The following is a 16109-nucleotide window of genomic DNA, read 5'->3' as shown; positions in this document are numbered from 1 at the left end:
GATACTCCTCATACCTTTATTACTCATTACAAATTGGATTTGGCCTCACGGGGTAGAGCCTCCTTTGGTTCCATGGTTCTTAGGAGTATATTCCCGTGAGCCATTAGAGAAAAAGGTGCTAGGGACGCTGTCCCATATGTAAGAATGAAGGCGAGATAGGACTATAGAAAATAAAGAAGTTATGTACTCACCATAACGTTCCATGTTTGTAGTCCATCATTCTTACGAACCCACCAACCTTCCCTCGTCCATGTATCCTTGGAGGATCTGAAGACAAGATAGTATTTATCTTCTGTAGGGTGGAGACTTTCATCTTTGTTGTTCCTTGTGGAAATACCTTCTATCACTTTTTAGATAGCAGCAAACAAGATCTGGGGATTCTTACTAGTGTACTATGGGGTACCTACCTTGCCACCAACCAACTGAGAGACTTTGAGCTTTGTAATCAGCCAAGTTGGAGCCGAGGATCAGCTCCGAACCCATATGTAAGAATGAAGGGCGAGATGGACTACAAACATGGAATGTTATGGTGAGTACATAACTTCTTTTTCTGTGCATTAGTTTAGATTTCAGTTTGGCAGAATTATCTAGCAACAAATGTACCTTTATAACCCCAAGATCACTGCATATCAATGGTAGAAAACTTGACATGAAGTAATAGTAATTTCTTTAGGAACACAAACAATGTCTAGTATGTTCCCTTCCCAGGTATTTTTTTTTTTTTTTACAATCTGAAGCAACTGCTGTTCACGAGCATATGTTGTGAATAATTTCCTTACTAATGTATCAATATTATTCCAGTCTGCTTCTGGTAAATTTAAGTTACCAGCCACTATTATTCTTCCCTCCTGTATTTCCTTCAAGAAATGTATGAATTTCTCCAGGCCATAAACAATTGACTTTGGTGGTCTATACACTCCAGAAATTGTTATATGTTCCAGGGTTGTCTTTATTGTCACAGTTACACAAGCTATAGTATTGGTGTTGTCATTGAACATGTAATAATCACAGGTCTTACGACGATCTTTAATCCCTATTATAATACCTCCACTTGCTTTTTTGTTAGAATGTCTGTTACAGTAAAAAGATTTATACCCTGACAGAACTGATTTCCAGTCATTGTTCTTTAAGCATGTTTCACAAACAGTAAAAACATCAGTCTTGTGGGGAAAGTAGCAAATTTTCCAGTAATAAAACTTTATTATTAATGCCCCTAGCATTGACAACTATCAGAGATGTATAAAATGTTGCCATCTGTGAATTGTCAAATTTTAGTCTTAGCAAAAACCTGCCTTGTGTTTGTCAAATATCGCAAAATAGCTGCAGAAATTCTCTTCCCTGATCTTAACAAATATATGACATTCTGTATGAGCACATGTGTGTCCAAAATTAGTCTTAGATGTACTACACATTTCCATTTTTTAAAGCGGGATATTTTTTCATGTAGGTGTTTACCCAAAACATTTAATTCATGGTGACCTGACTCTCCTTTCTATATGTGATTTGTGAAAAATACGTCCTAGCACCAGTTCAGGCTATACTGTCTAAGAAGGCTATAAGTACCCTACTAGCAGTCAGAGAGTCCTTGCAAATGTGATCATTTGTACTGACATGAATAAAAACAGATCCATACCTCATTACTTCCTGGCAAGTGTAATACAATTTGATGTTCATTATCTTCTCTGCAAAAATAAGTATCAGTTCCTCTTTTTCTGACTACATCTGAAGAATCTTTAGCTGCTAATTCTGTAATATCTGCTGTATCACTTGTTACAAAAGAATGATCTTCACCACCATTAATCTTATTAATCCAACTGTTTTCAATGAGTATTACTTTTGCAAGCATACAGTTCTCATCCAGCTTTGTACATTCACAGCTCCAGCCATGTTGTCAATGTATATCTTTCTCCTCCTTTTTCTTACAGTAATGTTCTTCAATCCTTCCACATTCAATTTTGATTTCTTCCTTTCCTCCTGCCCCTTACCTTTTTTTTCTACAGTCTCTTTTGGAAACATGCTGTTTTTTTTCTATAGAGTGAAGGTTTTTGGATAGAAAAATGTTATCATTTCCTGTAATCTGTGTGTATGACCTCCACATGCAGAGCAATATAAAAAATATTATAAAAAATAGGAATGCTATATATAGAGAAAAAATAAAATATAGATATCAGTGCAGACAGAAAACTGTAGAAAATTTGCAGGAAAAGTATAAAATAAGCAATTCATTGAAAACCCAAAAACGTTTTATAGAGAATTGGGAAACAAGGCAAAAGGAATAGAAATACCACCAAAAAAGAAGAATTAGACATATCTTGGAAAACTATCTATGAAGACTCTGTGGTACACAACAAAGATGCTGAATGGATAGAAGAAGTAAAAAATGGCTTCTAAATAGCATGAAATATGACCTATCAGGGCCTCTGGAATTACTGTTTAACTGTAGGCTTCAAACAGGCTTTGGGCCTCATGAATGGAGAAAGGCAACAGTCATTCCTCTGCACAAAGGTGGGCCATCTACAGACCCTGGAAACTACAGATCCATAACTCTCACTAGTCTTATATCTAAAGTCATGGAAAGAATTATCATGGAGATGATCAACAGAGATATAGTAAATCAACAGATATATAGTAAACCTCCCAACACTGGACCCAACCCACTTTGGCTTCGTCAAGGGCAGATCATGCCTGCTCAGCCTGATGGACTTCTTTGAGAAGGTCACCAAAGCAATGGATGAGGGCAAAATCATGCACACTGCCTACCTTGAACTGGCCAAGGCATTTGACACAATACTCCACTTGGGCATTGTTGACAAACTCAGGAGGTTTGGTACAAACCCATATGTCACCCAGTGGATAGCCAACTGGCTCACAAACAGGACCCAGAAAGTTAGAACTGGGGAGTCCACCTCTACAAAGAGGCCAGTCACAAGTGGAGTCCCTCAGGAATCAGTACTTGAACCACTCCTTTATAGCATTTACTTTTCAGAAGTCAATGCCAATATCAGTGGTCTCTGGCTGACTACATTTGCAGATGATTGCAAATTAGGAGCTGTCATTGAATTTCTCACTGACACAAATGTTCTCCAGGATGGGCTGACAAAGACAAACAGCTGGTGTCAGAGTCATGGACTAAAACTAAGTGGCAAGAAGTGCATAATAGTATTCTTTGGGAAGTCATCCATCCCTGGTAACTATCATAGTGACAACACACCCCTTAGAATTGACCCAGAAGTCAGGGATTTAGGGACACACATAGATAGTAATCTAGCCTTTGATCATCACGTGTCTACAGTGGTGAGGATATCATTCTATTTTGTGCAACTTATTAACAATGGTCTGGCATCTAAGTCCAAGGAAGTCATTGTTCCACTGTATTTGGCATACATCAGACCTATTATTGAGTACAATGCCCCCTTTGGTATGCACCTAACCAGGCATATCCAACAACTGGAACATCCACAGAGGTTCCTCACTAAACAAATACAGGGCATAAGTAGTATGGTCTATGCAGACTACCTCAAGGCTCTATCCCTATATTCTGTCTCCTACAGGCTTTTGAAGGGAGATCTGTGCCTGACATACAGGGCATTGACAGACCCCACTCTGATGGACCTCCTCCATATCCACAAAACAAGCAGCACCAGAATTACCCATTCTGAAGACGTAAACCTTCCCTGTGATATAAATAGGACCTGCTGGAGAGATAGGTATGTATCCCAGAGACTAGCCCATCTATGGAACAGGTTCACCATCTATGTGGAGCAGAGTTCCTCCCTAATCCAATTCAAGTGAAACTTGGATAACTGGATGGCAACGGGAAATTCATCCCAGGTTTGGCACCTATGTCGCTGATGCAAACAGGTAAGCTATAAATGGTTCATCTCCCAAGCTTATGCTTACACTTATCAAGGGTATTAGAACTTGTCAAAGATTAGGGATGCATGGCTAGGCTTAAAAAGGCCCTTGTGGTTGTTAGCCTAGAAAACACCTATGAATTTATTAACCTATAAAAGAAACAGTAAGAAAGTAGTGTGTAGGCAGGGGGGCAAGACCCCTGCACCTCCACAAAAAAAATACTTTAAACATTACATTAAGTGGGGGGCTTTGCCCTCCAGACCCCCCCCCCTACTTAAATATACCAACTCTGAGACTGCACTACAGTGCCGAAAACAGAAAAGTAATGAAGCGGCCAAGCAAATTCTTTCCCAGGGAAAGAATTCGCTTAAAAGCCGCTTAGATATTTTGCCAATTCAGGCTTTTGAGTTTGACCAAAATGCATTTGAAAGAATGCGTCTTCGGTCTTCTAATAGGGAACCTGCTCCTCTCAGGTGTGTATATTTTGCTCATTATAAAAAAATCAACAAAGGTGATCATACTGATCATCAAGTAACCATTACTGGGGATAAACTTATTGGTTCTTATCCCTGTGGACACTGCAGCTTTTGTTAACACATGTATAAGCAAGAATACGAGTCAGATTTTTTATATGCATTTTTATGCCAATTGTGGGTCAGACTGGGTGGTTTACATGGCAAGTTGCACCTGCTCTGCCTTCTATGTGGGGCAGACCTCCAGGCTGTTACGATGTCGGATGTCGGAGCATTTCAGTGACATACGCGATAAAAGAATTACAAATGCACTTTACAGACACTGCCAACTTCTCAGTTCTGCAAATTTTACATTTATAGTGATTGATAAAGTCATGGGAAACAGACAATTTAAAATGGGGTGGCACTCCATTTTGAATTACAAGGAAAGAAAATGGATCATAAAATTAGGGGGACTTTTTGCACCAGGTCTCAATGATAAAATGTAATTTAGTAACTAAAAAATAAATACATAAAAATACAAATTATTTTATTGTATTTCACCATGTGGGGAAGTGATGTCACAGGAAATGTTTTGGCATTGATGGTACTTAAAGCATTTGGTTATTTCTATTGTTATCACTGATGAAGGCTAGATGCCGAAACCAGTCTGAATTGTGATAGAATAAACTTTGGCACTTTATATGCATGCTTGTGGTGCTGGCCTTCTTTGCTGTACTTTATATGTGTTTGTTTGGTCGTTTGCATCAGCCGTACCTGCTAGCTGCTATGTGGGAATACTATTAGCAGCACCACTGTGCTAGGAGTCATTCACTTTCACATATATTCTGCATTTTCCATACCAGCAAAGTTAGCCACTTATCATTTGTAAGGTCTATATTTATGATAATACGTGAGAGCAGTTACGGCCAACTACTTACTCTTAAATGTACTGCAACCACTACCCCACAGAAAAACGTAAAGGTAATGCTGATAATGTTTGTGATAGAAATCGAAATGAATAATGACCGACTTCACTGAACCCACCCCACACACACAGACACACACACAAGCATAAGCCACAGCAATACTAGTTTTATACCGATTTTAGCAAATGGAAATACTTTGTGCAACACTAGCATTGCCACACTAGATCAGTGACTGTTGTTTAGCAAGTAAAAACATAAAATGGTAAATCCCCTGGACAGAGGATGGTTGAAAATAAATCCACAAGATGAAAACAGTTAAAAAGCCAACCATCTGCAGACGGTGATAAAAACAAGAAAGATGTTTATTCAAATAAAATCCACCAGTTAAGCATGAATAAAATCAGGTTAGTGCTTTCATGCAGTTCCCTGCACTTCATCAGACCATACAATACAAATAAAATGAAACACTTTTATATATTTTATATTATACATATTCTATGCTAGCTTATAGACCAGCAAGATTTAATGTGTCTATTTCTTTAAAACCTGCCCTCAGGGCTAGAAAGCTGCCTCATTAATTAAGCTCTCTTTCTTATTGGTTGTTCAATTTAACATACATTTTTATATAAAAAAACCCTGATTTTATTCATGCTTATCTGGTGGATTTTGTTTGAATAAACGTCTTTCTTGTTTATAGCACCGGCTGTGTATGGTTGGCATTTTAATTATTTTCACTGTCGTTTAACAGTCATCAAACAACAGTAGGGGTAAGTCACTTTTATTCACCTTATTGAGGAGTAATGCAAGCCTTTCACTGACCCTGATTTCTCAGAATGTCCATGAGTTTGTCTCATATTTTTACTCTGTCCCTTGTAAAATTTTTGATCTGCTGGTAAATCATTTAGGATTGCAGACTGCATTACTTTCAAACTTAATATTATTCAAAAAGTGCACATTGATACACAATGTATTCTAATTAAGTGGTACATTTAGGAATATTTTCTACTTTAAAACTTCAGCTTTAGCCAGCTAAGATCTAGCTGTATTCAACTAGACATATAAGATAATTTAAGTACCTTTTATCTGCACATTTTTCAAATAATACGGCATTTAAATTGAGTTATTGTGTTACATTGAATATTAACTGAACTGGATGTTTTGACTCTGTTTTGTTAGTTAGTGCTTGCTAGATTTTATTGCTGTTAGTAATTGCAGGTGGGGAAGTCTCATTCTTTGATAGCCTGTCACTGCCTATTTAAGTGGTACATTTAGGAATATTTTCTGCTCAAAAACTTCAGCTTTGGCCGGCTAAGATCTAGCTGTATTCAACTGGATGTATAAAAGAATTTAAGTACCTTTTATGTGCACATTTTTCAAATAATACGACATTTAAATTGAGTTATTGTGTTACATTGAATATTAACAGAACTGGAAGTTTTGACTCTGTTCTGTCAGTTTGTACTTGCTAGAGTTTATTGCTGTTAGTAATTGCAGGTGTGGGAAGTCTCATTCATTGATAGCCTGTCACTGCTTATTTAAGTGGCACATTTAGGAATATTTTCTGCTTAAAACATCTTTGGCCAGCTAAGATCTAGCTGTACTCAACTGGACGTATAAGAGCATTTAAGTACCTTTTATCTGCACATTTTTCAAATAATACAGCATTTAAATTGAGTAATTGTGTTACATTGAATATTAACTGAACTGGAAGTTTTGACTCTGTTTTGTCAGTTAGTGCTTGCCAGATTTTATTGCTGTTAGTAATTGCAGGTGGGGGAAGTCTCATTCATTGATAACCTGTCACTGCCTATTTAAGTGGTACATTGAGGAATATTTTTCGGCTTAAAAACTTCAGCTTTGGCCGGCTAAGATTTAGCTGTATTCAACTGGACGTATGAGAGAATTTAAGTACCTTTTATCTGCATATTTTTCAAATAATAAGGCATTTAAATCGAGTTATTGTGTTACATTGAATATTAACTGAACTGGAAGTTTTTCACTCTGTTTTGTCAGTTAGTGCTTGCCAGATTTTATTGCTGTTAGTAATTGCAGGCGGGGGAAGTCTCATTCATTGATAGGCTGTCACTGCCTATTTAAGTGGAACAGTTAGGAATATTTTCTGCTTACAAACTTCAGCTTTGGCTGGCTAAGATCTCGCTGTATTCAACTGGACGTATAAGAAAATTTAGTTACCTTTTATATACATATTTTTCAAATAATACAGCATTTAAAGTGAGTTATTGTGTTACATTGAATATTAACAGAACTTGAAGTTTTGACTCTGTTTTGTCAGTTAGTGCTTGCTAGAGTTTATTGCTGTTAGTAATTGCAAGCGGGGGAAGTCTTATTCATTGATAGCCTGTCATTGCCTATTTAAGTGGTACATTGAGGAATATTTTTCTGCTTAAAAATTTCAGCTTTGGCCGGCTAAGATCTACCTGTATTCAACTGGACGTATGAGAGAATTTAAGTACCTTTTATCTGCATATTTTTCAAATAATACGGTATTTAAATTTACTTATTGTGTTACATTGAATATTAACTGAACTGGAAGTTTTGACTCTGTATTGTGAGTTAGTGCTTGCTAGATTTTATTGCTGTTAGGAATTGCAGGAGGGGGAAGTCTCATTCATAGATAGCCTGTCACTGCCTATTTAAGTGGTACATTTAGGAATATTTTCGGTTTCAAAACTTCAGCAATGGCCGGCTAAGATCTAGCTTTATTCAACTGGACGTATAAAAGAATTTAAGTACCTTTTATCTGCACATTTTTCAAATAATATGTCATTTAAATTGAGTTATTGTGTTACATTGAATATTAACTGAATTGGAAGTTTTGACTCTGTTTTGTCAGTTAGTGCTTGCTAGACTTTATTGCTGTTAGTAATTGCAGGCTAGGGAAGTCTCATTCTTTGATAGCCTGTCACTGCCTATTTAAGTGATACATTTATGGATATTTTCTGCTTAAAAACTTCAGCTTTGGCCAGCTGAGATCTAGCTGTATTCAGCTGGATGTATAAAAGAATTTAAGTACCTTTTATGTGCACATTTTTCAAATAATACGTCATTTAAATTGAGTTATTGTGTTACATTGAATATTAACTGAACAGGAAGTTTTGACTCTGTTTTGTCAGTTTGTGCTTGCTACAGTTTATTGCTGTTAGTTATTGCAGGTGTGGGAAGTCTCATTCATTGATAGCCTGTCACTGCTTATTTAAGTTGCACATTAAGGATTATTTTCTGCTTAAAACAGCTTTGGCCGGCTAAGATCTAGCTTTATTCAACTGGACGTATAAGAGAATTTAAGTGCCTTTTATCTGCACATTTTTCAAATAATACGGCAGTTAAATTGAGTTATTGTGTTACATTGAATATTAACTGAACTGGAAGTTTTGACGCTGTTTTGTCAGTTAGTGCTTGCTAGATTTTATTGCTGTTACTAATTGCAGACGGGGGAAGTGTCATTCATTGACAGTCTGTCACTGCTTATTTAAGTGGCACATTTAGGAATATTTTCTTCTTAAAAATTTCAGCCTTGGCCGGCTAAGATCTCGCTGTATTCAACTGGACGTATAAGAGAATTTAAATACTTTTTGTCTGCACATTTTTCAAATAATACGGCATTTAAATTGAGTTATTGTGTTACATTGAATATTAACTGAACTGGAAGTTTTGACTCTGTTTAGTCAGTTAGTGCTTGCTAGATTTTATTGCTGTTAGTAATTGCAGGCGGGGAAGTCTCATTCATTGATAGCCTGTCACTGCATATTTAAATGGTACATTTAGGAATATTTTCTTCTTAAAAACTTCAGCTTTGGCCGGCTAAGATCTAGCTATATTCAACTGGATGTATAAGAGAATTTAAGTGCCTTTTATCTGCACATTTTTCAAATAATACGGCATTTAATTTGAGTTATTGTGTTACATTGAATATTAACTGAACTGGAAGTTTTGACGCTGTTTTGTCAGTTAGTGCTTGCTATATTTTATTGCTGTTAGTAATTGCAGTCGGGGGAAGTCTCATTCATTGATAGCCTGTCACTGCCTATTTACGTGGTACATTGAGGAGTATTTTCTGCTTAAAAACTTCAGCTTTGGCCGGCTAAGATCTAGCTGTATTCAGCTGTACGTATGAGAGAATTTAAGTACCTTTTATCTCCATGTTTTTCAAATAATACGGCATTTAAATTGAGTTATTGTGTTACATTGAATATTAACTGAACTGGAAGTTTTGACTCTGTTTTGTCAGTTAGTGCTTGCTAGATTTTATTGCTGTTAGTAATTGCAGGCGGGGGATGTCTCATTCTTTGATAGCCTGCCACTGCCTATTTAAGTGGTACATTTAGGAATATTTTCTGCTTAAAATCTTCAGCTTTGGCCGGCTAAGATCTACCTGTATTCAACTGGACGTATAAGAGAATTTAAGTACCTTTTATATGCACATTTTTCAAATAATACGGCATTTAAATTGAGTTATTATGTTACATTAAATATTAACTGAACTGGAAGTTTTGACTCTGTTTTGTCAGTTAGTGCTTGCTAGATTTTATTGCTTTTAGTAATTGCAGGTGGGGGAAGTCTCATTCTTTGATAGCCTGTCACTGCCTATTTAAGTGGTACATTTAGGAATGTTTTCTGCTTAAAAACTTCAGCTTTGGCTGGCTAAGATCTAGCTGTATTCAACTGGACGTATAAAAGAATTTAAGTATCTTTTATCTGCACATTTTTCAAATAATACGGCATTTTAATTGAGTTATTTTGTTACAGTGAATATTAACTGAACTGGGAGTTTTGACTCTGTTTTGTCAGTTTGTGCTTGCTAGAGTTTATTGCTGTTAGTAATTGCAGGCGGGAGAAGTCTCATTCATTGATAGCCTATCACTGCCTATTTAAGTGGTACATTTAGGAATATTTTCTGCTTAAAAACTTCAGCTTTGGCCGGCTAAGATCTAGCTGTATTCAACTGGACGTATAAGAGAATTTAAGTACCTTTTATCTGCACATTTTTCAAATAATACGGCATTTAAATTGAGTTATTGTGTTACATTGAATATTAACTGAACTGAAAGTTTTGACTCTGTTTTGTCAGTTAGTGCTTCTTAGATTTTATTGCTGTTAGGAATTGCAGGCGGGAGAAGTCTCATTCATTGTTAGCCTGTCACTGCCGATTTAAGTTGCACATTTAGGAATATTTTCTTCTTAAAAACTTTAGCTTTGGCCAGCTAAGATCTAGCTGTATTCAACTGGATGTATAAGAGAATTTAAGTGCCTTTTATCTGCACATTTTTCAAATAATACGGCATTTAAATTGAGTTATTGTGTTACATTGAATATTAACTGAACTGGAAGTTTTGACTCTGTTTTGTCAGTTAGTGCTTTCTAGATTTTATTGCTGTTAGTAATTGCAGTCAGGGGAAGTCTCATTCATTGATAGTCTGTCACTGCCTATTTAAGTGGTACATTGAGGAATATGTTCTGCTTAAAAACTTCAGCTTTGGCCGGCTAAGATCTAGCTGTATTCAACTGGACGTATGAGAGAATTTAAGTACCTTTTATCTCCATGTTTTTCAAATAATACGGCATTTAAATTGCGTTATTGTGTTACATTGAATATTAACTGAACTGGAAGTTTTGACTCTGTTTTGTCAGTTAGTTCTTGCCAGATTTTATTGTTGTTAGTAATTGCAGGCGGAGAAAGTCTCATTCATTGACAGCCTGTCATTGCTTATTTAAGTGGCACATTTAGGAATATTTTCTGTTTAAAAACTTCAGCTTTTGCTGGCTAAGATCTAGCTGTATTCAACTGGACGTATAAGAGAATGTAAGTACCTTTTATCTGCACATTTTTCAAATAATATGGCATTTAAATTGAGTTATTGAGTTACATTGAATATTAACTGAACTGGAAGTTGTCAGCTAGTGCTTGCTAGATTTTATTGTTGTTAGTAATTGCAGGAGGGGGAAGTCTCATTCATTGATAGCCTGTCACTGCCTATTTACGTGGTACACTGAGGAGTATTTTCTGCTTAAAAACTTCAGCTTTGGCCGGCTAAGATCTAGCTGTATTCAACTGGACGTATGAGAGAATTTAAGTACCTTTTATCTCAATGTTTTTCAAATAATACGGCATTTAAATTGAGTTATTGTGTTACATTGAATATTAACTGAACTGGAAGTTTTGACTCTGTTTTGTCAGTTAGTGCTTGCTAGATTTTATTGCTGTTAGTAATTGCAGGCGGGGGATGTCTCGTTCTTTGATAGCCTGTCACTGCCTATTTAAGTGGTACATTTAGGCATATTTTCTGCTTAAAATCTTCAGCTTTGGCCGGCTAAGATCTACCTGTATTCAACTGGACGTATAAGAGAATTTAAGTACCTTTTATCTGCACATTTTTCAAATAATACGGCATTTAAATTGAGTTATTATGTTACATTAAATATTAACTGAACTGGAAGTTTTGACTCTGTTTTGTCAGTTAGTGCTTGCTAGATTTTATTGCTGTTAGTAATTGCAGGTGGGGGAAGTCTCATTCTCTGATAGCTTGTCACTGCCTATTTAAGTGGTGCAGTTTGGAATATTTTCTGCTTATAAACTTCAGCTTTGGATGGCTAAGATCTAGCTGTATTCAACTGGACATATAAGAGAATTTAAGTATTTTTTATCTGCACATTTTTCAAATAATACGGCATTTTAATTGAGTTATTTTGTTACAGTGAATATTAACTGAACTGGGAGTTTTGACTCTGTTTTGGTCAGTTTGTGCTTGCTAGAGTTTATTGCTGTTAGTAATTGCAGGCGGGAGAAGTCTCATTCATTGATAGCCTATCACTGCCTATTTAAGTGGTACATTTAGGAATATTTTCTGCTTAAAAACTTCAGCTTTGGCCGGCTAAGATCTAGCTGTATTCAACTGGACGTATAAGAGAATTTAAGTACCTTTTATCTGCACATTTTTCAAATAATACGGCATTTAAATTGAGTTATTGTGTTACATTGGATATTAACTGAACTGGAAGTTTTGACTCAGTTTTTCAGGTAGTGCTTGCTAGATTTTATTGCTGTTAGTAATTGCAGGCGGGGGAAGTCTCATTCATTGTTAGCCTGTCACTGCTTATTTAAGTGGCACATTTAGGAGTATTTTCTGCTTAAAAACTTCAGCTTTGGCCGGCTAAGATCTAGCTGGATTCAACTGGATGTATAAGAGAATTTAAGTGCCTTTTATCTGCACATTTTTCAAATAATACGGCATTTAAATTGAGTTATTGTGTTACATTGAATATTAACTGAACTGGAAGTTTTGACGCTGTTTTGTCAGTTAGTGCTTGCTAGATTTTATTGCTGTTAGTAATTGCAGTCACAAACTCAGTGTGCCCCTCAACCACAGCCCATAAGGCTTAACAACGTACCCAGCACTCTAGTCATAGGTGACTCTATAGTCAGGCACACTGATGTTCTATTCACCAGGCTAAACAAGGGGAAAGTTACTGTCAACCGCCTGTCAGGAGCCAGGATCCGCCACATAACACAGGCACTCAGGTCACTTCACAACAAGTACAAATATGACACTGTCATTGTCCATGATGGTGTGAATGACCTGAGATGTACCTCCCTGGACTACATGAAAAGAGACATGGAGGAGCTCTCCGATCTTGTAGCCCAGGCAGGTAAGACCCTGGCCCTGAGTAGCATCCTGCCATCACCCAGAATGATGCCATAGTACAAGGACAAAATGATTGTCTTCAACAATTGGCTAAGCTTCTGGTGTCATTCTAAGGGGATCCAGTATTTGTCTGCCTTGGATGACATGATCGATAGACCATGATGTTTTGCCAGAGATGGCTTGCACCTGTTGCCCTTGGGATTCCGGATACTGGCTAAGGCTCTTACCACCTCTATAGCGCCTTTTTTAGGCAAGGTTTAAATGACAAATTCACCACCGTAACAGGTACAGTCAAGCAAAATCTGAGGGTAATGCTCCTCAATGCTAGAAGTCTAAACCTCAAAATGCACTCACTCGAGGCACTTCTTAAAATGGAGAACATTGACATCTGTGCAGTGACAGAGACCTGGCTCAAAGCTCCAGAGAGCACCCCTGCATTACCAGGCTATAATTCATACCACACCTTTCGGCCACCTAACCCAGAGCGAAGCACTAAAGGTGGAGGCGTGTCCATATTCATTAAGGATATTCACACCTCCAGGCTAGTTGAACAGCATAATGCATTTGAGATTATCCAAGTGCAACTAATTCTGGGCAAGACCGCATTCCAAATTGTAGCTTGCTACAGACCCCCCTCCACGCCCCAGGATTCCCACTCCTCATTTCTTGATACACTGGAAAGTATTAGGGTACAACCTAACACCCTAATAATGGGCGATTTCAACTACCCCACCATTAACTGGGAAAACTACTCATGTACCAACTCTTTTGCTCAACATTTTCTGGAATTCATAAATTCCAACGCCTTGGATCAACTTATTCACACCCCCACCAGGGGCAGTAATATCCTAGACCTGGTCATTACCAATATGGGCAACCGGTATTCCACACCAGGGGTCAATTACTCGGTCAGATCCAACCACAAGATAATCACCCTAGACATCCACATCCCGTCCCCACTCCCAATTAGGGACACCACCGTAAAAAACTTCTCCAAAGCCAACTTCACACTTCTTAAGACAGAAGTGGCAAACTTCATGACACCCATGCAGACGGAGAATAGAGTTATGACTGCTGAATCCTGCACAAATGCACTTTATAAGCACTTACACGACTGCATGGATCATGCTATCCCTAGCAGAACCAAGATACTATCCTCCAAAAAAAGGAAGCCGATCTGGTGGTCCTCTGCCATAAACAAACTCTACAACAGAAGAAAGAAGCAAAAAAGAGTAAAATCGTATGACTGGAAGAACGCCCTGGTCAACCTCAGTAAGAAGCTGAGATCCCTCATAAATCCTCCAAAGCTAGTTACGAAAACAAAATTGCCACTGACTCTAAAGACAACCACAAAGCATTCTATAACTATGTCAAGAATCTCAATGGCAACACTCAGATCTGCTCTAAGTTAGAGCACAATGGCACTAAATATACAGAACCAACTGATATTGCCAACATCCTGGCAGATAGGTTCAGTGATAACTTTACCCCCCCCCCCACCCCCTAGCGGGCCCATCTCTATACTGGAAGAATGCAAAGTTCCTGTAATCACTGCTGCACAGGTAAAAAAACACACTCTTCAAAGCCAAGTACACAGCATACATGGGACCTGACAATATCCCAGGCTGCGTTCTACACGAACTACAGAATGAACTGGCACCCTACCTAAGTACCATGTTCAGTCATAGTCTCACCTCAGGCTTTGTGCCCACTGAATGGCGCACCACGACGGTTATCCCACTCCACAAAGGGGGAGCCATGACAGACCCTGGAAACTACTGCCCCATTAGCCTGACGAGCCTGGTCTGCAAGGCCATGGAACGTATCATCATGGAACTCATAAACAAAGACATTGGTAATCTCCAAACTCTGGACCTTACCCAGTTCAGATTTGTAAAAGGCAGATCATGTCTCCTAAACCTGAATGACTTCTTTGAAGCAGTCACCAAAGCCATAGATGAGGGTAAGGTGGCTCACACAGCTTATCTAGATCTCGCCAAGGCTTTCAACACCATCCCCCACTCTGGAATTATAGATAATCTCACTAAACTAGGTATAAATCCCTATGTCACAAGATGAGCTGCCAACTAACTCACGGACAGAACCCACACTGTGAAAGTAGCAGACTCGAAATCCGACTTCAGGCCAGTGGCAAGTGGAGTACCACAGGGTTCAGTCCTGGGTCCTCTCCTGTTTGGTATCTACTTCTCTGAAGTACAGGCTAACACAGAAGGTCTTTGGCTAACAAAGTTTGCAGATGACTGCAAACTAGGAGCCATAATCGAAACTCCTAACGATGTGGACATACTACAAAAGGGCCTCACTGAGACAAATGCCTTGTGTCAAAGCCATGGCCTGAAGCTCAATGCCAAAAATTGTATTGTCATCCCCTTTGGTAAAAACTCTGTACCCATGAACTACCACATAGCTGGTAGTCTACTTAACACCAAAAGTGTTATAAGTGTGATAAGAGACCTTGGGACACAGGTGGACAGTAGTCTCTCCTTTGATAATCACATCGCCACAGTGGTTACGAAATCCTTCTACATGGCTCACCTCATAACAAAAGGTTTCTCATCCCGAAAAAAAGAGGTCATTGTTCCCCTCTACTCATCACTCATTAGACCCATTATAGAGTACAACGCTCGTTTTGGTATGTACCTCACAAGACATCTACAACAACTGGAAAGGCCACAGAAATACCTCACAAAGAGGATTACTGGCCTCAAGCAGATGCCCTACACAGACCATCTCAAAAAACTCCAGCTTTACTCGGTTGCATATCGCCTACTCAGAGGCGATCTCTGCCTAACATACAAAGCTATGTCAAACCCAGAGCTGTTGGACATGCTCCACTTAAAGAAATCCCAATCCCTCCGAGCTACACGCTCTAGGGACCTAAACCTTGTCACCACAATAAACAGAACATGCTGGAGGGATAGATTCCTGTCGCAGAGACTTCCCATACTCTGGAACAGACTACCTATCTATGTCAAACAGAGCTCCTCATTAGCACTCCTCAAGAAGAATCTTGATGATTGGATGGGAGATAGGAAATTCACCCCGGGGATCACTTCTGTGTCTCTGCTCGACAGGGGCACAGGAAAATAATTTTCTTGGGTGGTGAAAGCTAGGGTACATTTTGGCTAGGCTTATATAGGCCCTAGGGCCAATAGCCTAGTACCCTCCTATGAATAGTTTTTAAAGTGAAC

General features: G+C 38.2%; 1 protein-coding gene across 6 annotated transcripts in view; it reads right to left on the bottom strand.

Moving 5' to 3' along the window:
* Positions 1–16109, bottom strand: part of GRIN1 (glutamate ionotropic receptor NMDA type subunit 1) — a 2709836-nt gene that overhangs the window by 2657295 nt on the left and 36432 nt on the right. The gene's annotated exons all lie outside the window — the stretch shown is intronic.

This window comes from Protopterus annectens, chromosome 16.part0, assembly GCF_019279795.1.
Source record: "Protopterus annectens isolate FY-2018-M chromosome 16.part0, PAN1.0, whole genome shotgun sequence".
NCBI classification, from domain to species: Eukaryota; Metazoa; Chordata; order Ceratodontiformes; family Protopteridae; genus Protopterus; species Protopterus annectens.
Note: the sequence above shows the minus strand (reverse complement) of the source record. Positions and strands in the feature narration are given on the sequence as shown.